This window comes from Arachis ipaensis, chromosome B01, assembly GCF_000816755.2.
Source record: "Arachis ipaensis cultivar K30076 chromosome B01, Araip1.1, whole genome shotgun sequence".
Classification (NCBI taxonomy): Eukaryota; Viridiplantae; Streptophyta; class Magnoliopsida; order Fabales; family Fabaceae; genus Arachis; species Arachis ipaensis.
The window spans coordinates 69,456,304-69,464,483 of NC_029785.2; the positions used below are offsets into that span (position 1 = coordinate 69,456,304).

At 37.2% G+C, this 8,180-nt stretch overlaps 1 long non-coding RNA gene across 1 annotated transcript; it reads left to right on the forward strand.

Annotated features, from left to right (window-relative positions):
• On the forward strand, nucleotides 5,226-7,913 carry LOC110270500. The gene is made up of 3 exons (XR_002360122.1): nucleotides 5,226-5,377; nucleotides 7,482-7,488; nucleotides 7,902-7,913. It is a non-coding gene; the product is annotated as an uncharacterized LOC110270500 (long non-coding RNA).

Consider the following 8,180-nt stretch of genomic DNA (forward strand, 5'->3'; position numbering starts at 1 on the left):
GTAGCTCTGTTAATTAGAACGTGGTGTTTATGTTCATGGTAATTGGCTAGCATATCTTTAAAAACCTTTCTCAAAAATAATTTTTCTATTAAATCCTGTGCCAAACTTTAATAAGGTCCCATAACTCATTTGGCTAGAACATTAATTTGATTGGGTTAGAATCTTTTATACTCTTTTCAAAACCTTCTTTTTCAAAAATATTTTTTCTATTAAATCTTGTGCCAAACTTTAAGTTTGGTGTTTTCTTGTTGATTCCCCTTTGATTTTCGAAAATTTTGGTTTGGTTTTCTAAAAATTTTAAGTTTGGTGTTCTTCCTTCATGTTCTTGTGTTCTTGTGAGTCTTCAAAGTGTTCTTGAGTTTTCTTGTGTCTTGATCTTAAAATTTTTAAGTTTGGTGTTCCTTGGTGTTTTCCCTCCAAAATTTTCAAAAACAAGGAGCATTAGATCTAAAAATTTTAAATCTTGTACTATCTTATTGTTTTTCTCTTCCCTCCCTAAATTCAAAAATATCTTTTCAAAATATCTTTTCTAACTTCCTATCTCTTCAAAATTTGTTTCAACTAACTAACCAACTTTTTGTTTGTTTCTTAACTTTTTCAAAACTACCTAACTAACTCTCTCTCTCTCTCAAATTTTCGAAAATATCTCCCCTCTTTTTCAAAAATTTCGTTTTTTTAACTAATTATTTTTAATTTTTTTTTACAAAAAAAAAATTAAAAATTTTATTTCAAAATTCAAATTCTTTTTAGTTATTTTATTTTATTTAAGTATTTACTTCTTATAAAATAAAATAAATACGCACTAAAACGCCAGAAAATGGGTGGAAGGCTGGCGCTGAACGCCCAGACCATGCCCAAAACTGGCGTTCAGCGCCAGAAACAAGGCAGGATTGGCGTTCAACGCCAGAAATGGGCAAGAATCTGGCGTTGAATGCCCAACAGGGGCACATTTCTGGCGTTCAGGCGCCAGGAACAGACAGTGAGCTGGCGTCTAACGTCACTCCAGCTTCTGACTCTGGCATTCAATTGCCAGTGAGGGATCAGATACACACAAGTGCTGACAACAACCCCTCTAAAAAGGCTTCTTTAACCACTAAGGTTGAGGAATATAAAGCCAAGATACCTTATCCTCAAAAACTCCAGAAAGAGGAGCAGGATAAGCAATTTACTCGCTTTGCAGATTATCTAAGGATGAGAACCAAGTGGCTGATCATCTGTCCCGGATAGAGCCAATGGAAGGGACGTCCCTCCCCTTTCTTGAGATCTCTGAGTCGTTCCGTGATGAGCATCTACTTGCCATTCAGGAAGCACCATGGTTTGCCGATATTGCAAACTATAAAGCTGCAAGGTTCATACCCAATTACTTGGACGACCCAGTGCACTTGCTGGTCAGTGGTACGCGTTGTGAAAAGTGTGATTCGCAATTTGTGCTACCAATCCACAACAAAAACAAATTGACACCTAAATTACAAATTCAAATTTAAACTCCCAAGAAACCTAGCACTTAACCAAAATGTAGTGAAACACAAATTTGCAACGGTGGAGCAATACTCGAAGCTTAGATCTATAGAATTTAAAGTGAATCTCTGAGGAACGAACCTAATAGAAGATAATGTAATGCAGTTGCAATTGAAGTAAAGTGAGAGACGTAAGGAGTCTCCCGTGAGCAAAGAAGAGCCACGCCGTGAAGAAACTCACATTTCACTTCAGCGTAGCTTCTACCTTCAAGTTTAACTTATTATTGAGCTATTTTGTGTTGTGTGTTAATTTAACAAAAATAATTAATATCCTAATAGATAAAATCAAATCAAAATAAAATTATAGAGGCATTCCTTGAAATTATAGTGAGAAATCAAAATCAGAGGTACGAAGTTGAAGTACCTTGACTGAAGGAGAAAATCAGCTTAACCGAAAGACTATTGTTGTTGTTACGAGAGAAGAAGTTACCACAGGAGGCGACGCTGAGAAAAGAACATCGCATTGCAAACAACGGCAGATCTAGACGGGGATGCGATGATCTGCGACAATGGCAGAACGAGCAGAGGAAATACGCGGCGAGGGGCAGACGACGATAAAGACTCGAGGAGGAGAGATGGCACCGACGAGAATGGCTTCGACAAGAATGGCGCCAACCAGGACTCGACGGAAAGTGACTTCTCTCTCCACTCGGCCAGAGAGTGAGGGAGGCAGCGAGAGGGACGCTGTGTGAGGGGAGAGCATAAGGTTAGGCTTGAAAAGTGATAGTTTTTTTAATTTGTTTTCAAATCTAGTTTGTTCCTATTATTTAAAATAGTGACTGATTTAGCAACTAAATAATTTATAACTTGTATTTTTTAGTTGGTGGCAAATTTGGTTGCTAATAGCGACTGATCTAGTGACCAACTGCTCTAATGCTAGGATTTTATAGTTGGTCGCTAAAATTGGTTGCTATATTAACCCTTAGTAATCAGTTTAGTGATCGCTACCTTAGCGACCAACTATTTTATCAACATATTTTTAAGTCAGTTCCTAATTCGGTCGCTAAATTATAAAATAGCAACCAATTTAGCGACTGAATACTTTAAAACTAGCATTTTATAGTTGGTGGCTAAATCAGTCGCTATCTTAACACTTAGCAAGCAATTTAGCGACTAACTTCTTAGCAACCGATTTAGCGACTAACCACTATTAAGCTTGTTTTTATATTGGTTGGAAAATTGGTCGCTAAATTAAAAATAGCGACCGATTTAGCCACTAACATACCCTAAAAGCTTGCTTTTTGTTTTGGTTGCTAATTCGATCGCTAAGTTAAAAAAATAGCGACCGATTTTAGTGACCTACTAGATTGGCTTTGTCATCGGTAACTAAATCGGTAACTAATTTTTATTTTAGCGACCAATTTAGCAACCAAGAGTTGATGGTCACTAAATCAGTCGCTAATTGAAATTTAGCAACCGATTTAGCAACCAATTTTTTTTAAATCTTAGAAAAGTTTGATTGGTTGCAATATCGGTCGCAAATAGTAACCGATTTTATGGTCGCCAAAATCGGTCGCTATTTTGAAACTTTCTTGTAGTGACATAATGCTGTAAAATCACTAGGAAGAGGAGGAGGAAAAAAATATAGCAACAATAGCAACAATAAAAGAACGACGATAAGGAAAATCACGTGATAACGATAACGATAACGATAATAACGATGATGGTGGTGGTGGTGGTGCTGGAGGAGGAGGAGGAGAAAAATGAAGGAGAAGAAAAAATTTAAATGAGAAAAGAAGGAGGAAGAGGAGGAGGAGGAGGTGGTGGTGGTGACGATGATGATAATGAAAAAGAAAGATGACGAAGAAGGAGGAGGAGGAGGAGAACGTGCGCGACAAGGCTGATGAAGAAGAAGAAGACACTACAAGAAAAATCGTATTTTTCGACGCAAAAAGTCGACGGCTATCTCTGCCGTCTATATTTTTCGACGGCTTGCTGTCGATATTTAAAAAAAAAGAAATTTAAAAATAAAATAATAAAATCGACGGTATTATCATCGATTTTTTTATGCTGCATTAAACCTTTTTTCCACTATCGTCATATTATCGACGAACCAGGAGTTGGAAATGCTTTTATTTTAAAATCGACGGAATTGGTGTCTATTTTTATGTTTAAAATATCGACAACGTTTTCGTCGATAAATTTGAACGGTCTAGATTGCTTTCTAAAATCAAATAAATTGTGTGGATTTAATGTATAAAATAGACGCGAAGGTCGTTGCTTTTTTCCAAATTAAAATAAAAAACTCTACCGTCGATTTTTATTGCTAAAAATATCAGCCCCGCACCCCCTTCCCTCCTCCAAGTTCAGAAACAAAATTTTACCCTCATCAACCCTCATCAATCCTCATTTTACCCCCAAATTCACCAACCTTCGTTCTCCGCTGCCGGCTTCACGGTTGCGTCGCCGTCACTCCGTTTGCTCGCGCCGCTACGCGCTCTATTGCTGCCGTGCCGTTGTCGCTCCTCTTACTGGCGCCACCTGTCGCTCTGCTGCTGCCGCGCCCCCGTCACTCCTTCTCTCTGTTGCCGCGGTCGCTCCTCCTACCTTGGTCCTTCTCCGCTCTCTCGCAATCAAGCTCACAAGAACTTGGTATCTTTCTTTTTACTATTACTAAACTCTTTCCAAAAGTCAACTTCAGTTTTATTTAGAAATCCCCTATTTCAGGTGTAAACTTGACCTAATTGTAATATCGTGTTCTCTAAATTTGAAGAGAATATATAATATATGTTGCGATATCAATCATTTAGGTTAGGTCAAGAGAGACCATAGCTTTTGTATCTCCTGAAGTATTGAGTCCTTTACAATTGAGCCTGAAATCGATAATTTGGATCAGCGAAGGTTTCAAATGCAGAGTTGTACCCTAGTACTCTACTTATTTGTAGAGTTACTAGTTCTTGTTGTTAGCCAACTGAAGAAGAGCAGAGGAAGATTCTTCCTTCATTTCTTTCCATGGAATTTTCTTAGGTTATGGCAGGCAGTTCTTACCCTCTCACCTTTTCATTCAGATGATTTTTTCTTAGTTCTTTGTAAATATAAGTTCATAGATATGGCTTAGTGAGACATAGTGAGTTCATTTTGCTAGACCCTTCCCAAAGATGTTTGTATATAAATAAGAACAGGAGAGTTCAAGTTGAACTTCTTTTTCTCTTCTGGTTCCATGCATGTTCTTCAACTTTGATCGTTACACTAAATGTTTGAAGACAAAAAACTGAAAAACACACACATACAATAGACTATCATTTTGCTGTTATTCTCCATGTTTAGATACACATTCATCAATCAATCTGTATGAACTCTCAAACCATGCCATGTGGTGATGTCCTTGTATATCTAATAGGATCAGATAAAGTTAGAGGCTGGTCAAGTTAAGTTGCAATCCCAATTGGAACAAGAAGAAGAAGCTAAAGCTGCTTTGTTAGGAAGAATTCAACGGCTGACTAAACTGATTTTGGTCTCCACAAAAGCATCACATTCAACCAGATTTCCTAACAGGCTTGGTCCTCGTAGAAGACATTCCTTCGGAGAAGAGGAGGCATTTCTAGTTTTTGTTGGTTATCCCTGTTGTTTATCAGATGCAATAACACTAGGATCTTATACTCCGTTTACATATTTTCTCAACTTATAAAGACAGGGAAACTCTTTCTCTGTTTTGTTGGTTATCCCTGTTCCCTACATGTTTTTAATCATCAACTATGTTTACAGCTGGCATACCTTCCATACAAGAGGCGGGATTTAATATTGAATGAGAAAAATATTGATATGTTAATCTAGAGGGAAATATTGAAACAACTGTTGATTCTTTGAAGGAGGAAAAAAAGACAGAGAAACATGGACTACTAAACTGGTTGAAGTTACGTGTAAGTTGCCCATCGTTCATTGTTTGCTGATAGCTTACATCTTCTTGAAAACTGTTCATTCATCCTTGAATTCTTTAACATGGACTACTAAACTGTTTATTTTTTAACATGGACTACTAAACATGGACTTAAATTAGGAAAACTATTCAGCTTCACATAGTTGAATCTTGGAAGCTTCAATTTCTCTTTTTCCTTTCTAGTAATACTGGAAGAAGATATCGGAATAATTTTTTGCTGGTGTGTAGGATTTTGGCCTTAACTCATTCACTAGCTGCTCAATTGGTCTAATCTCTTTATCTGGATCCGGAGTGAAGAACATAGCTATAGTAATCTTGTCCTTTTCTTGCTTATATTTGCTTCTATTTTTATCCTTTCTCTTAAACAAAAAACAATTAAAAAGAAAACTGAAAAAGGCTGTATTTTTATACTTTTTTTTAAACTATTAAATACAAGTTTAGTTAACGTAAGTATCTGAATATAAATTGTCCACATTCTTTTATCCTTTTCTTTTTTGCATCTGATTGAGCCTTTTCTTTTCTGCATATACAAGTTCATCTGGCATCTAATGCTTTTCTTTAATTTTCTGTTTCACCTTTTAATATAGTATTGAGAAGCAGCCCCCACATCAAAAAATTTGAAAAGCTAGAATAAATATGGTTGGTAGAGACGGAGATCGCGGCCGTGGCTGTGGCCATGGCCGAGGCCGAGGTCGAAAGGGAAGGCCTAGGCTTTCTACCGGTCACCCTCTTGACTTGCATGCGGATCCATACACTCTTGTTGGGTCATCATCAGGCATGACTGTTGCGACCAATAGGAGACCGCCACCTATTGCTACTACTACTCCCTCTCGTCAGGAGCCTCAGATACACATGATGCCTACTCCGGGTGTGCCAAGATCATGCACTCAACAAGCCAATGAACCTTCCAACACTGCCTCACATGGTGTGTAGAGTGATCCAGCTATTGTAGCTCCCAGTCGAGCAGGATCTTGTGGGGAAAGACAAACCACATCTAATGGTACCTAAGATACTCACGGTCAATGAACTTTCGTTGCTATTGGTCACTCTAGCACAAGTGCTCCCAAGCTTAGATATGATGGTGCCAAGTGGTTTGTTATTTGATTTAAATTTTATGAATATCATGTCTCATTTTTACTAAGTAATATGTCTTTATTATTTTTTTGGTTTTTGATGTAGTTGGCACCCACTTAAGCCTGGCTTGAAGCGTATTTCTCAGGTTTTTAAGGAAAACTACAAGTCTTGGCTGAATTTTGATGAGGCAGATGATGATACTCAAAAAATATGGTGGACAGAGTGGAGGGTAAATTTTAATTACTATATTACAGTAATTAACTCAATAAAATTATATGGCTGAGTTTATAAGGACCTGCATGTTTTCACTGCACATGCTAATCTCATTAATTAATTAATAAAGTATATGTCATAATCTGTTTAATTTAGACGTGATGCAGGGCTAATTTGTTGTTGATACATTTTTACCTCGGATCTTGTTGTTTAGAATTTCAATGGCATATTATGTACTATACCATATGATATATATATACTTGCTGGCTACTTTAGTTAACATGTATGAGAGATTTATATATAATTTTTTGTTTAGTCCTCACCATCATTCTTAACCAAATCATTGCACCTAAAAATTAGCTAACATAGTTGATGTAATTGGTCAAAGAAAAGAGAGGTGGACTGGACGGGGATTCAGTTTAAGCCACCTAGGTGTTGGGTTCCACTTCCATGTTTTTTTTCCCCCAAAAATAATGTCATTTATATTATGCAATCTATTGAACAGCATTTTAATAAAATTTCTTTTTATTAAAATAGAAATGCTTTGACATTCTTGATACAGAAGATGATGATATCTATCAAGCTTGGAGGTTTAGGGCTGCCAAGCGCTTGCGAGGTATGCTCCATGCCATTCGCAAAAAAGGTGCCCGTCCATATTGGATCCCACCAGAAGTACTTGGTGAATTGATGAGACGTTGGGACACTGATGTCTATAGACAATTACAGGGCGAAAAATACATCTGCCAAGAAATTGACTCGAGGTACCTCCATTCACACTGCAGGAGGCACCACCTTTCCAGAAGCGAGGTTACGCTTGGTAAATTGCTTATAGAACTCTCTTTTTTACTTTATACTATCAGTTGCCATCATAATTTATACTATCAAAATTTACCTATTCATTGAGCTATATATGCTGCTATGCTGTTCAAAAAAATGTTAAGACATTCAAGTCCTGCTCTCTTAACAATTTAGGCTTTAGAAGTGTCTGGTAAATAGTCATAACATTGATGAGATTCTGTGACTAAACCTGCGCTAGTCTCCATGTCTCTCTGCTTCAAATTACATGAGTATCTGTCTCCTGTGGCTACTGGCCATCATCAGAATATGTCACATGAAGGTTTATTATATATAAGAAAAGAAATTAGGAGTAAAATCTGCTTCCTTGAAGGTTAATGTCACTGCTTTGCTTGACAGAGCACAAAATGCTGCCAAACATGCAGATGGTGGCTGAGTCTATAATCCTATTCTGCTAGGAGAGGGAAACTATATCTTCTTAATGATTTCTCATGTGTGCTCCCATGCATAAGCTAGGCATGTAATAAGCATAGTTCAGAATCTTGTGAAGATAACTAATAATTAGAGTTATGCTAGTGAAGTAATTTCTCACGGGACAATGCCCTGACTCATCCATTCCTTACCATTGAATGAGGTCTAAGTGGGGTGCACACATATTCAATTGCAGATGATGGATGAATTTGGAAGATATCCCATAATGAATG